Source organism: Chiloscyllium plagiosum, unplaced genomic scaffold (assembly GCF_037043375.1).
Source record: "Chiloscyllium plagiosum isolate Xiang-an unplaced genomic scaffold, Cpla_swu_hap1 HiC_scaffold_49, whole genome shotgun sequence".
NCBI lineage: Eukaryota > Metazoa > Chordata > Chondrichthyes > Orectolobiformes > Hemiscylliidae > Chiloscyllium > Chiloscyllium plagiosum.
Window position 1 is genome coordinate 8079759 of NW_028270187.1, and position 20332 is coordinate 8100090.

Here is a 20332-nt window from a genome sequence, read left to right on the forward strand (position 1 = left end):
ATACCTCTCAACCTGTCTTATTCGTAGACAGGTTGAAATGTTTTTTAAATGTTGTAACTCTACCTCCGTCTACCACTTCCTTTGGCAGCTCATTCCATACACGCATCATCCACTAGGTGAAAAACTTGACCCCTACTTCCTTTTAAAACTTTCCACTGTCAGCTTGAAGTTTACTTGACGACTCCGCTACCCAGGGAAAACACTTTTATTATTCACCCTGTCTATGCCCATCATGTTGGGTCCCCTTTCAACTTCCTATGCCCCAGCCTCCCCTTCGAATTGAAATCCTCCAATCTCAATAATATTCATGAATTGCTGCATCCTTTCCAATGTAATAATATACTTCCTACAGGAGGGTGACCAGAACTCTACACAATAATCCAAAAGTTGCCTCAGCAGCATCCCGTATAAGCACAACATGACGTCTCAGCTCCTATACTCAATGGTCTGAGCAATGATTAAAAATTAAATGTTGAACAATGCACATTCCATGTTCTATATAAGGTGCAGGTAGACCTGAGAAAACACACAGTTCTTCAGTGCAATTTGGCTTTGAAGAATTAGGGAACGATATTTTCAAGAACGCTTACCTCTGTTCACTATAGCATGATCTCAGAGGGGATTGGGTTTTGCACTTTGCTTTGTACATGAATGATGTCAGTGTTGGCCACAGTGCCATTCTGCGCATGCGTTGATGATTGCGCAGAAGATCCCATGCCATTCTGCACATGCGTGATGTCAGGTGCTGGTCTTGGTGCCATTCTGCACGTGTACCGATGACACAATGCTGTTCTGAGTATGCATGATGTCAGGCGCTGGCCTTTGTGCCATTCTACATGTGCGTCGATAGCCCCATACCATTCTGTGCATGTGCAATTCCAGACTGAGTCTTTGTGCCGTATTGCACATGTGTCGATGTCAGTTGCCTCCACAACAGGTTTCTGTGAGAGGTGCTGTACACAGAACAGCTTTCTTACATTTTAAAATTACTGTGATAAAATTACTTCTGTTTCATTAATACATATCGCTTCAAACAACTTTCAGGTTATGACACACCTTGTGTTAGATGTTTGGGTGGTTGACATGTGATCGTGCGTGATATTATTTGCTGGTGTGTCCCTCACCCCACGTTTCCCATAGGTCTCATTATTTCTATTAAAAGATTTTCTACTAAGCGATATTTTGTTGCAGCGTAGCTATGACGTTATATGGTCTGTCTCGGTGACCACCTGGCAAATGCCTGATTTGGTCAAGGTCAGAAGTCAGATGACACCAGGTTAGTGTCCAATGAGTTTATTTGAAATCACAAGATTTTGGAGCACACCCCTTTGTCAGGTACTGCTCCCGCTTGCTTTTTTCCCAAGTAGAAACAGCTTCTCCATATTGACACTGTCCAGTCCCCTGTCCATGATTTTGAAAATCTCCATCTCACTCTCAGCCATGTCCTCTCCCAGAGAAAACAGTACCTAACTTCTTCGATCGATTGTCATCGCTGAATTTTCTCATTCTGGAACTGTTCCTGTAAACAGCTTTGGTACTCTCTCTCTCTCGCAGACACTCTCTCTCTTGCTTTCTGGTGTGACCATATCATTCCCTATAATATGATGCACACAACTGTACACAATAGTGCAGCTGGTGGTATGAAGACGTGGATGTACTGTACCTTTCAGAGAGTTAAAAGTCAGCAGTTAGAACATAGAACATAGAACAATACAGCACAGAACAGGCCCTTCGGCCCACAATGTTGTGCCGAACATTTGTCCTAGCTTAAGCACCTATCCATGTACCCATCCAATTGCTGCTTAAAGGTCACCAATTATTCTGCCACTCCCACAGGCAGTGCATTCCATGCCCCCACCACTCTCTGTAAAGAACCTACCCCTGACATCCCCCTATACCTTCCACCCTTCACCTTAAATTTATGTCCCCTTGTAACACTCTGTTGTACCCGGGGAAAAAGTCTCTGACTGTCTACTATATCTATTCCCCGATCATCTTATAAACCTCTATCAAGTCACCCCTCATCCTTCGCCATTCCAATGAGAAAAGGCCTAGCACTCTCAACCTATCCCCATATGACCTTTTCTCCATTCCAGGCAACATCCTGGTAAATCTTCTCTGCACCCTCTCCAAAGCTTCCACATCTTTCCTAAAATAAGGCGACCAGAACTGCACACAGTACTCCAAATGTGGCCTTACCAAGGTCCTGTACAGCTGCAACATCACCTCACGACTCTTGAATTCAATCCCTCTGCTAATGAACGCTAATATACCATAGGCCTTCTTACAAGCTCTATCGCCTGAGTGACAACTTTCAAAGAGCTATGAACATAGACCCCAAGATCCCTCTGCTCCTCCACCTTACTAAGAACCCTACCGTTTACCATGTATGCTGCATTCTTATTTGTCCTTCCAAAATGGACAACCTCACACTTGACACTCCATCTGCCACTCCTCAGCCCAGCTCTGCATCATATCTAAGTCCCTTTGCAGCTGACTACAGCCCTCCTCACTATCCACAACTCCACCAATCTTCGTATCGTCTGCAAATTTACTGACCCACCCTTTGACTCCCTCTTCCAAGTCATTAATAAACATTACAAACAGCAGAGGACCCAGAACTGATCCCTGCGGAACTCCACTTGTAACTGGGCTCCAAGCTGAATATTTACCATCTACCACGACTCTCTGACTTCGAACAGTTAGCCAGTTCTCTATCCAACTGGCCAAATTTCCCACTATCCCATGCCTCCTGACTTTCCGCATAAGCCTACCATGGGGAACCTTATAAAATGCCTTACTAAAATCCATGTACACTACATCCACTGCTCTACCCTCATCCACATGCTTGGTCACCTCCTCAAAGAATTCAATCAGACTTGTAAGGCCAGACCTACCCTTCACAAATCCGTGCTGGCTGTCCCTAATCAAGCAGTGTATTTCCAGATACTCATAAATCCTATCCCTCAGTACCCTTTACATTACTTTATCTACCACTGAAGTAAGACTAACTGGCCTGTAATTCCCGGGGTTATCCCTATTCCCTTTTTTGAACAGGGGCACGACATTCGCCACTCTCAAGTCCCCTGGTAACACCCTCGTTGACAGTGAAGACGAAAAGATCATTGCCAACGGCTCTGCAATTTCATCTCTTGCTTCCCACATAATCCTTGGATATATCCCGTCAGGCCCGGGGAACTTGTCTATCCTCAAGTTTTTCAAAATGCCCAACACATCTTCCTTCCTAACAATTATCTCCACTAGCTTACCAATCTGTTTCATACTCTCCTCTTCAACAATACGGTCCCTCTCATTTGTCAATACTGAAGAAAAGTACTCATTCAAGACCTGTCCTATCTCTTCCGACTCAATACACAGTCTCCCACTACTGTCCTTGTTCGGACCTACCCTCGTTCTCGTCATTCTCATGTTTCTCACATACGCATAAAAGGCCTTGGGGTTATCCTTGATCCTACCCGCCAAAGATTTTTCATGCCCTCTCTTAGCTCTCCTAATCCCTTTCTTCAGCTCCCTCCTGGCTATCCTGTATCCCTCCAACTCTCTGTCTGAACCATGTTTCCTCAACCTTATGTAAGCCTCCTTCTTCCTCTTTACAAGACATTCAACCTCCCTCGCCAACCAAGGTTCCCTCACACAACCATCTCTTTCCTGCCTGACAGGTACATACATATCAAGGACACGTCATACCTGTTCCTTGAAAAAGTTCCACATTTCAACGACATCGTTCCCTGACAGCCTATGCTCCCAACTTATGCTCCTCAGATCTTGTCATGCCGCATCGTATTTACCCTTCCCCCAATTGTAAAACCTACCCTGTTGCACGCACCTATCTCTCTCCATAGCCAAGGTGAAAGTCGCAGAATTGTGTTCACCATCACCAAAATGCTCACCCACTAACAAGCCCATCACTTATCCCGGTTCGTTACCAAGTACCAAATCCAATATGGCCTCCCCTCTGTTCGGACAATCTACATACTGAGTTAGAAAAGCTTCCTGGACACACTGCACAAACACTGCCCCATCCAATCTTCTTGATCTAAAGAGCTTCCAATCAATATTTGGGAAGTTGAAATCGCCCGTGACTACTACGCTGTGGCTTTTGCACCTTTCCAAAATCTGTTTCCCAATCTGTTTCTCCACATCTCTGCTGCTATTGGGGGACCTATAGTGAACACACAACATGGTGACTGCACCTTTCCTATTTCTGACTTCAGCCCATACTACCTCCAAAGGCAGAACTGCCTTTCTGCAGCCGTTATACCATTTTTAATTAGCAACGCCACCCCCCTCCTTTTTGACCACCTACCCTAATCTTACTGAAACATCTGTAACCAGGAACCTCCAATAACCATTCCTGTCCCTCTTCTATCCACGTTTCCGCGATGGCCACAACATCGTAGTCCAGGTACTGATTCACGCCTTAAGTTCACCCACCTTATTTCTGATACTCCTTGCGTTGAAGTATACTCACTTGAACCCATCTCTGTGTCCGCAAGTATTCCCTGACAGTGCTACCTTCTCCACAGCCTCCCTACATTCTTGGACATCTTGAAAATCAGCTAAACTACTTGCTGGACTACACGTCCGGATCCCATCCCCCTGCCAAATTAGTTTAAATTCCCCTCCCCCCCCCCCCCCGCCCCCCCGAAGAGTGCTAGCAAATCTACCTCCCAGGATATTGGTGCCCTTTTGGTTCAGGTGCAACCCGTCCTGCTTGTACAAGTCCCACCTTCCCCAGAATGGAGTCCAATTGTCAAAATACCTGAAGGCCTCCCTCCTACACCACCCTTACAGCACCAAGTGTTTTGTAAAAAAGGTAGAATAAAACCTTTTTGTCCAGCAGCGAGGGTAGCCTGGAGATAAAAAAAAGTTACAGAATCGAATTAGGCCAATCAGGTTAAATTTTCTACCCCAAAAACACAAAATTCCAAACAAGTTTGAATTGAGTATACTGACAATCTAAAACGTCAATGACACAATCCGATGCTTTGGGGATATAAGACTGGGGACAGTTGAGAGGAAAACTGTCAACCTACCAGCACGTAAATGCTGCCTGAAAACATAGCTCTCTTTCTGACCTTTATCGATCAGTAACCTGTGAAGGAGAATCCCCAAGAAGAAGAAATAAAGACAGGAGTACAGATAAGAAGACTAATAAAGAAAGTGAGTCACATGGTGTGCAGGATGTTCTAGCTCGGTGGATAAAGAACTGGCGGAGCAACAGGACACAGAGAGTAGTAGCTGAAGGGAGTTTCTCGAAATGGAGAAAGAGGACCAGTGGTGTTCTACAGGGGCCACTGTTGTTTGTGATATACATAAATGATCTGGAAGAGGGCACTGTTGGTATGATCAGCAAGTTTGCACATGAGACGATGATTGGTACAGTAGCAGAAAGCATAAGGGACGTCAAAGAATACAGGCGAATATAGATAGACTGGAGAGTTGGGCGGAAAATTGGCAGAGGGATTTCAATCAAGACAAATGTGAGGTGATGCATTTTGGCAAGTCTAATTCTAGATTGAATTATACCGTGAATGGAAGAGCGTTGAGAAAAGTTGATGAGCAGAGAGACCTGGGAGTGCAGGTCCATTATACCCTGAAGGTTGCTGCACAGGTGAATAGACTAGTCAAGAAGGCATATGGTCTGCTTGCCTTCATTGGACGGTGAATTGAGTGTAAGAGCTGGCAGGTAATGTTAAAATTATACAAGACTTGGGTTCGGCCGCATCTAGCATATTGTGTACAGTTTTGGTCGCCACATTACCAAAAGGATGTGGATGCTTTGGAGACGGTGCAGAGAAGATTTATGAGGATATTACCTGGTATAGAAGGTGCTAGCTATGAAGAGAGGTTGAGTAGTTTAGGTTTGTTTTCATTAGAGAAAAGGAGATTGAGGGGGGACCTGATTGAGGTTTACAAAATCATGAAGGGTATGGACAGAGTGGATAAAGATAAGCTTTTTCCCAGGGTGAAGGATTCAATAACGAGAGATCACGTTTAACGGGGATAAACGCGGCAAATACTTTACACAGAGGGTGGTAGGTTCTGGAACGCATTGCCAGCAGTTGTGGTAGAGGCAGGCACGGTAGATTCATTTAAGATGCGTCTAGACAGATGCATGAATAGGTGGGGAGCAGAGGAATACAGATGCTTAGAAATTGGGCGACAGGTTTAGACAGTAGATTTGGATCGGCTCAGGCTTTAAGGGCCTGGCCCTGGGCTGTAAATTTTCTTTGTTCCTTGTTCTTGTTCTATGTTTTGTAAGTCTTAATTGAGAGTTTCTCGGACTAGTATTGTGGAAGGTAAAAGATAGGTTAGAAGAAGGAGTTGTAAATAATTATTAGTTAATTATTCTCTGTCATACTTTCAGAAATACAGTTGTTACTTTTACTTTAACTAGTTCTTGGCCTATCGAATTTTCGCAGATTACTGCATGTGATTAATCTTTTCTGTGTTGCTGAGTTAAAATAAGCAGGAGAGTTTGCCCCGTGTCATAACACTGGGGACTAACTAGTACCTTGTACAAGTTCAACATCACCTTGTGCCCTCGAACTCTGCATCCCAATTAGTAACGCTGAGAACATTGAGCTGTGTTAACCATTATCCCTCTGACCTCTCACCTTCAATGATCTGTGCACGTATAACCCCCCAACTCCCTCTCCTCATACAACTCCCTTTGGAGTTGTACCTCATGTTTTGCATTGAATGTCAATGTTCTTCCCACCAAAATGCATCACCCACACTTCCCTCTACTTGGAACTGGACCTGTCACCAATCTACCCACTCCATCAACTTTTTCCAAGTTCCAAACCGTTCTCTTCACGGTTTATGATTTTCCCATGCTTTGTGTCATTTTCAATCTTTGAATTGGACCCCTGAACTGCAAGATCCTGGTCATCAATACATCAGGAGAAACAAGGGTAAGAAAGCTATCCCCTGGTACGCTCTACGAGAAATTTACTCTACCCCAAAAAATATCCATTGACCGTCACTCTATGTTTCCAGATACTTGGCCAGTTTTCCATATTTCTACTGCCTTTAGAATTTCACCATTTGCAGAGGAAATCCTAAATGCAAAAATGATTGGGATTGGGAGAGAGTCCGGAACCAGGAGGTCACAGGCTAAAGGAGATGGGGTAGGACTGAGATGATTTAAAATCACTTCACCCAGTGAATGGGGAGGCTGTGGAATTCTCTACGACAGAAAGCCAAAAGATCTTTATCTGTGCAGATTCAGAACAGGAGGAGAAATTCACTCCCACTGAGTGTGCGGTGAATTCCAGGATACTGAATAAATTTAAGGAGTAGAGAGATATTTTAATGGTGATGGGTTAAAGGGAGCACGTCAGGGAAATGGAGTTGAGGCCGAGCTGAGATCCGTTGAGGTCATACGTATCAAATGGGTGTGCTAAATGGTCTACTCCTGCTCCTAGCCCTGAGGTATCTGGTCCTCCCAGCATGTTTTTCCAATAGGAACGGTTTCCTGCTTTCTCAGGCAGCATATTAAATTCAGTGACTTTGAGACAGTCAGAGTGATCTTTCACGATTCTGTGTTCCAGATCCCGCTGGGAGTTTTGCCTTCCTGATCGGCGGTTCTGCTGTTGCTGCTGTTCTCCTCATCACTTTCCTGCTTCTGTTTGCTGTTTGCAAACTCCGTCAGAAAGAACGAGTTCAGGACATCTCCAATTCCCAACCCAGCAGAGGTCAGTTTGTGATTGGGCATGTGAGAGACAAGAGATACATTTGCTTATATCGCTGCTGGCATAAGTAAGGATCGGTGCTTGGTCTGCTGTTGTTTGTCATATATATATTTATCAGATTTATATTGTCATATATATTTTAAAGACTCAAGTCATTGACTCCCCGTTCCCTGGTCCAAACTCACTCCCTTCGTACTGCTGCTGCTGCTGAAAAACAGAAATCGAGGATTCCCGCGCTCGACGTTAGTTTTTAAAGACTCAAATCAGTGACTCACCTCTCCCGACATGCCCCTGGTCTAACTTCCCACTCTTCGTGCTGCTGCTGAAAAACAGAAATGTTTCTCACTTTTATAGGGATGTGAGGAATAAAAGGATGACCAGGTTAGGAATAGGGCCAAAGACAGAAGTGGGAATTTGTGTGTGGACCCTGTGGAGATCGGAGAGGTGCTAAACGAATATTTCTCACCGGTTTTCACTCAGGAAAAAGAGAGCAATATTGGAGAGGAGAAGAATGAGATACAAGATATTAGACTAGAAAGGATCGAGGTTAGTAAGGAAGACGTGTTATCAATTCTAGAATGTATGAAAGTAGATAAGTCCCCTGGGCTGGATGGGATTTTTTTGAGGATTCTGTGGGAAGCTAGGGATGAGGTGTTAGAGCATTTGGCTTTGATCTTTGAGTCGTCATTATTTCCAGGATTAGTGCGACAGGACTGGAGGATTACAAATGTTGTGCCCTTGTTCAGGAAGGGCAGTAATGATGACCCAGGTAATTATAGATCAGTGAGCCTTAGATCTGTTGTAGGAAATGTTTAGGAAAGGATTATTAAAGATAGGATTTATAATCATCTAGCAAGCAATAATTTGATTTCAGATAGTCACCATGGTTTCGTCAAGGGCAGTTCACGTCTCACAAACCTTATTGAGTATTTTGAGCAGGTGACCAAGCATGTGGATGAGAGTATGGCAATTGATGTGATGTACATGGACTTCAGTAAAGCCTTTAATAAGGTTCCACATGGCAGACTGTTAGAGAGGATACAGAGGCATGGGACTGAGTCAAATTTAGCAGTTTGGATTAGAAATTGGCTTTCTTTAACAAGACAGCAAGTGATGGTTGATAGAAAATAATCAGCCTGGATTCCGATTACTAGTGTGGTGCCACAAGGATCTGTTTTGGACCATTTTTGTTTGTCATTTTTATAAATGACTTAGACGCAGGCATTGGTGGACGGGCTAGTAAGTTTGTAGATGACACTAAAGTCGGTAGAGTAGTGGACAGTGTGGAAGAACGTTACAGGTTGCAGGGGGACTTGGATAAACTGCAGAATTGGGCTGAGAGGTGGTAAATGGAGTTAAATGCAGATAAATGTAAGGTGATTCACTTTGGGGAGAATAACAGGAAGGCAGGATACTAGATCAATGGAAAGATTCTTTCTTGGGAGTGTGGATGTACAGAGGGATCTTGGGGTCCATGTACATAGATCTCTGAAAGTTGTCACCCACGTTGACAGTGCTATTAAGAAAGCATCGGTGTGTTAGGTTTTATTGGTGGAGGAATTGAGTTCCGGAGCCATAATGTTTTGCTGCAAAAGTACAAAATGCTAGTGCGGCCGCACTTGTAATATTGTGTAAAGATCTGGCCGCCCCATTACAGGAAGGATGTGGAAGCTTTGCAAAAGGTGCAGAGGTGATTTACCAGGATGTTGCCTGGTCTGGAGGGGAGATCTTATGAGGAAAGGCTGAGAAACAACTCCGGTTCCTGCATGAATGCCAAAAGAATCGAATCCTTCCACCATGTGTCAGATACAGACCGCCAGTCAACAATCCACAAGCCAGAGACACAGCCAGTTAGAACGGATTCAGGATGATCCAGGTAATGATTACAGACGCGTACAACAGACTTCACAAATACAGACAAGAAATTGCGCGCCAAAAGTCGTTAATTTCAAAAACCACTAATCAGGAATGGACCCAGACCATAGAACTGGCAGTCACCATAGGACATAACAGGACCACACACCGCAAAAAAACGGCACGAAAAGAAAAAATGGCCAAACTAACACACAACAAAGAGGATACCATAACACACACCTGGGTTAAAAACCTCTCCAACAGACAGCTCACAGACACGAAAAGAACAATACTGGCCAAGGGACTCAACTACAACCACAGGGACGCCAAGACAGCAGACTTCCTAGCAGCACTAGAATGCACACTCAGGAACAATGGACTGACAGAAGAGACATAACAAACAGTGAGGCAAAGTATCGTACCTCTGATAACAAGGAAAAGACAAACACATAACCTCAACACCAAGGAGAGGGAAGCACTAGGATAGTGCTTCAAGGATAGTCAGCATGGTTTTGTGAAGGGCAAGTCGTGCCTCACAAACCTTATTGAATTCTTTGAAAAGGTGACGAAGGAGGTTGATGAGGGGAAAGCGGTAGATGTGGTATATATGGATTTTAGTAAGGCGTTTGATAAGGTTCCCCATGGTAGGCTACTGCAGAAAATACGGAGATATGGCATTGAGGGTGAGTTGGAGGTTTGGATTAGGAATTGGCTGGATGGAAGAAGACAGAGGGTAGTAGTTGATGGCAAAGTTTCTTCATGGAGTGCCGTCACTAGCGGTGTTCCGCAAGGATCTGTTTTGGGACCATTGCTGTTTGTCATTTTTATAAATGACCTGGAAGAGGGGTTAGAAGGTTGGGTGAGCAAGTTTGCGGATGATACGAAAGTCGGAGGAGTTGTTGACAGTGAGGAAGCATGTGGCAGGTTACAGCAGGATATAGAGAAGCTGCAGAGCTGGGCAGAAAGGTGGCAGATGGAATTCAATGTAGCTAAGTGCGAGGTGATTCACTTTGGGAAGAATAACAAAAAGATGGGGTACTGGGCTAATGGTCGGATACTTGGTAGTGTGGATGAGCAGAGGGATCTTGGTGTCCATGTACACAGATCTCTGAAAGTTGCCACCCAGGTAAATAGTGCGGTGAGGAAGGCATATGGCGTACTGGCTTTTATTGGTAGAGGAATTGAGTTCCGGAGTCCTGAGGTCATGATGCAGTTGTATAAGACTCTGGTACGGCCGCATCTGGAATATTGTGTGCAGTTTTGGTCGCCATACTATAGGAAGGATGTGGAGGCATTGGAACGGGTGCAGAGGAGGTTTACCAGGATGTTGCCTGGTATGGAAGGAAAATCGTATGAGGAAAGACTGAGGCACTTGGGGCTGTTTTCATTAGAGAAAAGAAGGTTTAGGGGTGACTTGATTGAGGTGTACAAGATGATTAGGGGGTTAGATAGGGTCGACAGTATGAACCTTTTCCCGCGTATTGAGTCGGGTATTACAAGGGGGCATAGCTTTAAATTAAGGGGGGGTAGATATAGGACTGATGTTAGGGGTAGGTTCTTCACTCAGCGAGTCGTTAGTTCATGGAATGCCCTGCCAGTAACAGTGGTGGACTCTCCCTCTTTATGGGCATTTAAGAGGGCATTGGATAGGTATATGGAGGATAGTGGGTTAGTGTAGTTTAGGTGGGCTTGGATCGGCGCAACATCGAGGGCCCAAGGGCCTGTACTGCGCTGTATTCTTCTATGTTCTATGTTCTATGTTCTATGTTCACTAAAATCACTAAGAAACGATAAGAACATAATCATACTATCAGCAGACAAAGGCAGAATGACGGTCATCCTGGACAAAGCAGAATACACTCAAAAAGCACAACAACTACTTGCAGATACCAACACCTACCAAAAGAGGGAGTTTGACCCCACCCCACAGCTCACCAATAGGATAAATAACACAGTGAGGAATCTACAAAAAAAACGGACAGATAACCAGGTCAGACCTACAAAGAATGAAACCTGAAAGCAATAACACCCCCAGATTCTATGGACTACCTAAAGTGCACAAACCAGACATCCCACTCAGACCCATAGTATCACTACCAGGGACACCATCACACAAACTGGCTAAAGAACTACAGCAGAAACTGAAACACTGGTCAGCGGATCCAGACAATCTATACAATCAACACAGGAATTCTTGGACATCATCAGAAATATACATATAGACAAGGAAGAAACTATGGTCTCATTCGACGTAACGGCACTGTACACCTCTATTGACAAAACCCTAGCCAGAGAAACAATAGCCAACCTGCTGGACATACAGAACAGACAACAGGACGTTGAACCTATCAACAAAGACGGCATACTTAAACTACTGGACTTGTGCCTCACAACACACTTCACATTCAACAACCAGATATACGAACAAATCAACGGAACACCCATGGGCTCACCGATCTCTGGACTCATAGCAGAAACAGTTATGCAAAGGTTAGAACAAACACAGTCTTGCCACAAATTCAACCCAAACTCTGGGTCAGATATGTTGATGACACCTTTGTAATCATTAAAAACACAGAAATAGAGAAAACACACCGGATCATCAACGCCACACTAACAGGAATCCGATTCACCAGAGAAGAAGAAAAGGATAACCAACTCCCATTCCGAGACGTAATGGTACAGAGAACACTGAACGGAGAATTCACCACAAAGGTATACAGGAAAGCCACACACACAGACCAAGTCCTGAACTATGAAAGCAACCACCCCAATACACACAAACGTAGTTGCATCAAGACACTATTCAAAAGGGCCACAACACACTGCAGCACACCAAAACTGCAAAAAGGGGAAGAGGAACACCTGTACAAGGTATTCGCCAAAAACGGATACCCCCGCAATTTCATCAACAGATGCCTAAGAGAAAGACAACGGAACGAGGACATGCCGCAACCCAAAAGACTAGCCACACTACCATACATCAGGAGCATTTCAGAACTGACAGCCAGACTACTGCGACCACTAGGACTTATAACAGCACACAAACCAACAGCCACCCCCAGACAACAACTTACCAGAACGAAGGACCCGATATCCAGCATGAGCAAAACTAATGTAGTGTACAAAATCCCATGCAAGTGCTGCACAAAATACTATATAGGACAAACAGGATGACAGCTACCGATCCGCATCCATGAACATCAAGTAGCCACGAAACGCCACGACCAGCTATCCTTAGTAGCCACACACGCAGACGACAAGCAACATGAATTCGACTGGGACAACACTACCATCATAGGGCAAGCCAAACAAAGAACAGCCAGGGAATTCCTAGAAGCATGGCACTCATCCACAAACTCCATCAACAAACACATCGACCTGGACCCAATATACTGGCCACTACAGCAGACAGCTGAAACTGACAAACAGAAGCGGCAGGGACAGGCCACTATAAATGCCGGAGGAAACACCACAGAAGCGCTTCACAGGAGGCTCCCAAGCACTGAGGATGTCACCTAGACAGGGGACGAAACGTTTGCAACAAAAATTTCCAGCTCGGCGAACAGTACCACAACAACGAGCACCCGAGCTAGAAATCTTCACCCAAACTTTGAAAGGCTGAGAAACTTGAGTCTGTTCTCATTGGAAAGAAGAAGGCTAAGAGGGGATTTGCTAGAGACATACAACATAGAAACATGATCAGATGATTAGATAGGGTAGACAGTGAAAGTCTTTTTCCTAGGATGATGACATCAGCTTGTATGAGGGGGCATAACTACAAATTAAGAGGTGATAGATTTAAGACAGATGACAGAGGCAGGTTCTTTACTCAGAGAATGGTAAGGGCGTGGAATGCCCTGCTTCCCAATGTTGTTCACTCAGCCATATTAGGGCGATTTAAACAATCCTTGGATAAGCGCATGGATGAGGATGGGACAGTGAGGGGGATGGGCTTAAATTAGTTCACATGTCCGTGCAACATCGGGAGCTGAAGGAACTGTTTTGCGCTGTATTGTTCTATGTTCTACGTTTAATATAAACGCTTTAGGAGGCATAGTCCATACATTTGTGGAAAGTACCAAAATTGATGGTGCAGTCAGCAGTGAAGTAGGTTATGTAAGATTACCAAAATGTCTTGATCAATTTGGTCAATGGATTGAGGAGTGGTAGGTAAATGTGAGGTCAAGCATTTCGGTTAAAAAAAATCAAGGGCAGGACGTATGCACTTAATAGTAGGGGCCAGTGTGCTGTTGATGAACGGAGAGACCGAGGGGTTTGGTTGCATAGTTTTGTGAAATTTAGGTCACAAGTAGATAGGGTGGTTAAGAAGGTGTCGAACATGTTCATCTTTCATCGTTCAGAGCACGGATTCAAATACCTTTACACCGCTCCCTCCTTAGTTCTGGTGGACATTCACACTGGACCTGAGACATTAACACTGCTTTTTTTCTCTCACTCCACAGACGCTGCCAGACTTGCTGAGTTTCTCCAGTGCTCTGTATTGTTTTCAGATCTCCAGAGTCCTGCATTATATTGTCCTTTGAACCTTACAAGTTATGTTCTTCATTTCAGATGTCAGAGCTTCCACTTCTGGTGAAACTGTGTACTCTGTTGTTCAAGCAAATAGGAAACCTGGAGGTAGCATTTTCCAAAATAACTTTGCATCGTTCTGTCAGAAAGGAAACACAAGATTACTTCTTCTAGGAATGGAATCCGTACCACTATAGGAGCAAAATTAGGCCATTCAGCCCATTGATTCTGTTCCACCTTTCAACAAGATTGCAGCTGATCTAATTGTCTTCAACACCACTTTATCCCAGATAGCACTCAATGTACCTTTCTGCTTAAACATCTCAGCCTTGAATATATTTCATGATCCAGCCTCGACTGTCCTCTGTTGTAAAGAAGTCCACAGATTCGTTTTCTTTGGCATGAAGAAATTCCTGGAGAAAGTGAGGTCTGCAGATGCTGGAGATCAAAGTTGAAACTTTATTGCTGGAACAGCACAGCAGGTCAGACAGCATCCAGGGAACAGGAGATTCGACGTTTCGGGCACAGGCCCTTCTTCAGGAATGAGCAGAGAGTGTTCAGCAGGAGAAGATAAAAGGTAGGGAGGAGGGACTTGGAGGAGGAGAGTTGGAAATGTGATAGGTGGAAAGAGGTCAAGGTGAGGGTGATAGGTCGGAGTAGGATGGAGGCGGAGAGGTCAAGAAGAAGACTGCAGGTCAGGAAGGCGGTGCCAGGCTGGAGGGATCCGGCTGAGACAAGGTGGGGGGAGGGGGATGAAGAAACTGGTGAAGTCCAAGTTCATCCCCTGCGGTTGGAGGGTTCCCAGTCGGAAGATAAGACGCTCCTCCTCCGACCGTCGGGTTGTTGTGGTTTGGCGGTGGATGAGTCCAATGACCTGCATATCCTCGGTGGAGTGGGAGGGGGAGCTGAAATGCTGTGCTACAGGTTGGTTGGGTTGGTTCGTCCGGTTGGCCCAGAGGTGCTCTCTGAATCGCTCCGCAAGTAGGCGGCCTGTTTCCCCAATATAGAGGAGGCCACACCGGCTGCAGCGGATGCAGTAGATGATGTGGGTGGAGGTGCAAGTGAATCTGTGGCGGATATGGAAGTTTCCTTTGGGGCCTTGGAGAGAAGTGGGGGGGGGAGGTGTGGGCGCAAGTGTTGCACCTCCTGCGGTTGCAAGGGAAGGTGCCGGGAGTGGAGGTTGGGTCGGTGGGGGGTGTGGATCTGACAAAGGTGTCGCGGAGGGAGTGGTCTCTACGGAAAGCTGATAGGGGAGGGGAGGGAAATATATCCTTGGTGCTGGGGTCTGTTTGGAGGTGGCGGAAGTGACGGCGGATGATGCGCTGTACATGGAGATTGGTGGGGTGGTAGGTGAGGACCAGTGGGGTTCTGTCCTGGTGGCGGTTGGAGGGGCGGGGCTCAAGGGCGGAGGAGCGGGAAGTGGAGGAGATGCGGTGGAGGGCACCGTCGACCACGTCGGGGGGGAAATTGCGGTCCTTGAAGAAGGAGGCCATCTGTGTTGTACGTATTTTGAACTGGTCCTCCTGGGAGCAGATGCGGCGGAGATGAAGGAATTGGGAGAATGGGATGGCGTTTTTACAGGGGGCAGGATGGGAGGAGGTGTAGTCCAGGTAGCTGTGGGAGTCGGTTGGTTTGTAGTAGATGTCCGTGTTGATTCGGTCGCCTGAGATAGAAACAGAAAGGTCTAGGAAGGGGAGGGAGGAGTCCGAGACTGTCCAGGTGAATTTGAGGTCGGGGTGGAAGGTGTTAGTGTAGTGGATGAACTGTTCAACCTCCTCGTGGGAGCACGAGGTAGCGCCGATACAGTCATCAATGTAGCGAAGGAAAAGATGGGGGGTGGGGCCAGTGTAGTTGCGGAAGATGGATTGTTCCACATACCCTACGAAGAGGCAGGCATAGCTGGGGCCCATGCGGGTGCCCATGGCTACTCCTTTTGTTTGGAGAAAGTGGGAGGATTGGAAAGAAAAGTTGTTCAGGGTGAGGACCAGTTCGGTCAGTCGAAGAAGGGTGTCGGTGGAAGGGTACTGGGTGGTACAGCGGGAAAGGAAGAAGCGGAGTGCTTTGAGTCCTTCGTGATGGGGGATGGAGGTGTACAGGGACTGGATGTCCATGGTGAAGATGAGGCATTGCGGACCGGGGAAGCGGAAATCCTGGAGGAGGTGGAGGGCGTGGGTGGTGTCACGAACGTAGGTGGGGAGTTCTTGGACTAATGGGGACAGGACCGTGTCGAGGTATGCCGAGATGAGTTCGGTTGGGCAGGAGCAGGCTGAGACGATGGGTCGTCCGGGGCAGTCAGGTTTGTGGATTTTGGGCAGGAGGTAGAAACGGGCGGTGCTTCCTTTGTTCCTTTGTTCTTGTATGGGTGAGTCAGGGATCCCCGCTGATCCCAGACTCACTCATAGAAGTGGCCAAGTCTCTTTCTGAATCTCCCCTGTTAAGTCTCTCGAAGAATCTTCAATAAGGTTGCCTCTTCTTCTAAACTCCAATGAGGACAGTCCCAATCTACTCCTTCATCGGACAGGACCAACCTAGTTCGTAGCTGGGATCATACCTTCTCTGAATTGACTCCAATACCCAGCTTATCTTCCCTCAGATATGAGTCCTCCAAACCTTGTCCAAGGCATGGTCTGACTAGTGACTTGTACAGTTTTAGCAGAAACACCCCCACTTTTACACTACATTCACTTTGAAATAAAGGTCAACATTCCATTTGCCTTCCCTATACACATTGGTGGGAAGAAACATAAACGATTTCCTGGGGAAAGACTAGGGAAATCTGAAACACAAAGTACTTTGGGAGTTCTCGTTCAAGATTCTCCTCAGAGTAACAGGCAGTTTCAGTCAGCAGTGAGGAAAACAAACGCAACGTCAACATTCATTTTAAGAGGGCTAGAATACAAGAGCAGCGATATACTGCTGATGATGTATGAGGCTCTGGTCAGACCGCATTTGAAATATTATGAGCAGTTTTAGGCCCTGTATCTAAGGAAGGATGCACTAGCATGCTTGGAGGTGCAATGGAGGTTTACAAGAATGATCTGGGAGATGAAGGGTTTGTCAATTGAGGTGCAGTTGAGGACTCTGGGTCTGTACTTGATGAAGTTTTGAAGAAAGATCAAATTGAAGATTAGAGAATACTGACAGGCCTGAATAGAGTGGGATGAAGAAGACGTTTCCACGAGAAGGGGAGACGAGGATTGAAGGAATGACCGTTTAGAACTGAGTTGAGGAGGAATTTCTTCAGCCAAAAGGTGATGAATCTGTGAAACTCACTGCCATGGAGGGTTGTGGAGACCAACTCATTAAGCGTCTTTAAGACCAAGATGGATAGATTTTGATTAATAAGGGGATCAATGGTAATGGGGGGATAGCAGGAGAATAGGATTGAGAAAGATATTATCCATGTTCGAACGGCAGAGGAGACCAAATGGCCCTAAATCTGCTACAAAATCTTACGATCTGGTCTTACCTGCTGAATTTAAACACTATCATTTTGCGATTCACGGATGAGGACTGTCAAATCCCTCAGACTCATAGCTTTCTGCCATCTTTCTCTATTTAGATAATCTTCAACTCCTCTTTTCTTCCTGCATCACCTTATATTTCCACAAGTTAAAGTTTTTTGCCCATTCACTTAACTCCATCGGTGTCCCACTTAATGGCACGCTCACCACTCGCATTCCCATCTATTTTCACGTTAGCCACAAACTTGGCGATCATCTTACTAACATAAAGTGGGGGAGCTGGTGTTAGACTGGGGTGGAAAAATTTGCAAATTCTCATAACACCAGATTGTAATCCAACAGGTTTATTTGAAAGTACAAGCTTTCAGAGCTCTGCTCATTCATCAGGTAGCTAGTGGTCCTCTAGCTACCTGATGAAGGAGTAGTATTTGTAAAGCTTGCACTTCCAAATTAACCTGTTGAACCATAGCCTGGTGTTGTGAGATTTTTAACTTTGTTTTACTAATAGTGAGTGTAAAACTGTGATAACATATCTCAGAATGAAAAGCAATCTGATTCAGTGGTGTCCTTCAGGTAGAGAAATCTTCTTCCCTATCTAGTCTGGACGTGCACGTGACTTCAGACCCTCAACGACGTGGTTGACACTAACTTCCCTTTTGGACAATTAGGCTTTGGAACAATAAATGGTGGGTCCAATCCGTTGGTGGTTTACTGCACATAGCAGCAGAATCAGGTCATTCAGCCCATCGATTCTGCTCTGCTGTTCAATGTGTTATGGGATTCCTTACTGAACTTCACCATTCCCTTTATATGTGCTGTATGCTTTCAGTGAGCTAATATAGTCCAACACATATACAGCTAACACAAAAGCTTTGTCAACCACAGCTCTACTCCACCAGGAATATTTAGAATTGAATGTATCAGTCAGATGGTACAGGTATGTTACGATTGATTAAAACCAGCATCTTTCTGCACAGCTTGACAGAAGTGTATTCCCTTCTGCCTTTCCTCCCATATACATGTCAGCCCATTTTCATCCAACGCCTCTTCTGCATTGAACCTGTCTCTGCCACATTTTCAAGCAATGGACTCTGCACCCTAACTACTCGCTGGCTGAAAAGGTTTATTTCTCATGTTGATTCCGACCCTCATTTGTTTCCATATCAATTTAAATCTGTCCACTCTCCTCTCCCCACCAACCCCCTTGTTTTAGTTCCTTGTATGAGCAGGAACAACCTCTCCTGTTGCATTTCTACACTATTTTGTGCTTGTATTTCAGATTTCCATTATCTCTAATATTTTAACTTTGTTGATGGGACGACATGTTGAACCCCGTTATATTTGGAAAATATGCTCATTTCCTGTTCCACGTACTTGTGCCGGTGAGACTTGTGTTACACTGAAGTACGTTTCTTCTTTAAGTTCCCCCCCAAAAAATGCACTTATCAATATCATCTTAAATGTGCGAATATAAGCAAATTTATTTTGATTTGGAAGACATTTTAGAGACACCATCTTTTATGAAACAACAGGAATTAAATGATGCGGACACCATCCGTATCCTTGATGAATAACCTTGTCTCTTCAGGCTCTGTAAGCTTTTCGTACATTTCTCAGAATAATTATACCAAAGATGATGGTCACTCCGCCCATCATCTCTGTACTAGCTTGGAATGAGGTACATCCCAACTGTTACTCTACTGTGATCTCCTTGTAACTCTACACATTTTGTTATCTGTGTCTGTTGTTAATTCTGAATATCTTGTCCAGAAAGGAACAATCTAAAACCTGTATGACCTGTGATTATATGTAATATAATTCCCTACATCACATATAAAATTGTCGTGGTGTATGCACATTGCTGTTTGGCATCCATCCCCGAAATATCATTTGTTCTTTGGTTTGCATTGAATTTCATTCTGTTTGTCAGAGATGGAATAGTCGTAACTAGGAGGTCTTACTGTATTCCTCTCTGGTCTCCACAGCCACTCCTTTCTGTCTCTTAGCCAATGCCATACTCATTCTGTCCCTGATTAAGCAATCCATGGGTTGTCCTGCACAAGGACATTCCACATTTGCCTTTGGACTGAAGTCATCAAAATGCCCGTTTTACTACTTTAAAACTAATAAACTCTCTTCTGATGCTTGTGATTTCATATAAAGAAAGCTGAAGTGTGTTGTGTTTTGAAGACATAAAATTGCCTAATTAGAGGAATAAGACGAATGTCCAGACAAATCCACACTTCCCGTGTATGGTCATGGCAAATGTGCCCACTGATAATCTGTTGATTGGCGCCTGATCTAGTAGAGGAGGAATCAGCACAGTAACAACAACTTGATTGTGTTTTTATTGGGGAGTGGATGTCTATGGGAGTTAAGGAGGTTAGAGCATTGCACATGGACAACACAACAGTATTATCTCGCCTGCAATAAGACAACATCCATCATTCTTCCTCACAACTACCTTCGCTAGAGCCATTAGTGATGGGAGATGAGACTAAAGACCAGCGATGTCAACATCCAATCCAGACAAGTTCTTATTGTGATTTGAACGTGTTGTTTTAAAACGGGTTAACTGGAACTGTTTGTTCAGTGACTGTGATTGCCATATGTCTCCATGGATTCTAACTGTGTCACTGGAGGATTTCTCTCTTCTCTTAATAAGGATTTTTTTTTTCCACTGTTTTATCCCATTGTAGCACCAGATGCTTGAACTCCGACATTAAGAAGAATCAGCAGCGGCAGAGACAGGGATGGCAG

General features: G+C 44.9%; 2 pseudogenes; one reads left to right on the forward strand and one right to left on the reverse strand.

The window, feature by feature from the left end:
• Positions 1-20285, forward strand: part of LOC148135465 (Fc receptor-like protein 2) — a 37094-nt pseudogene extending 16809 nt beyond the window's left edge.
• Positions 1-20332, reverse strand: part of LOC148135461 (Fc receptor-like protein 4) — a 451279-nt pseudogene that overhangs the window by 378489 nt on the left and 52458 nt on the right.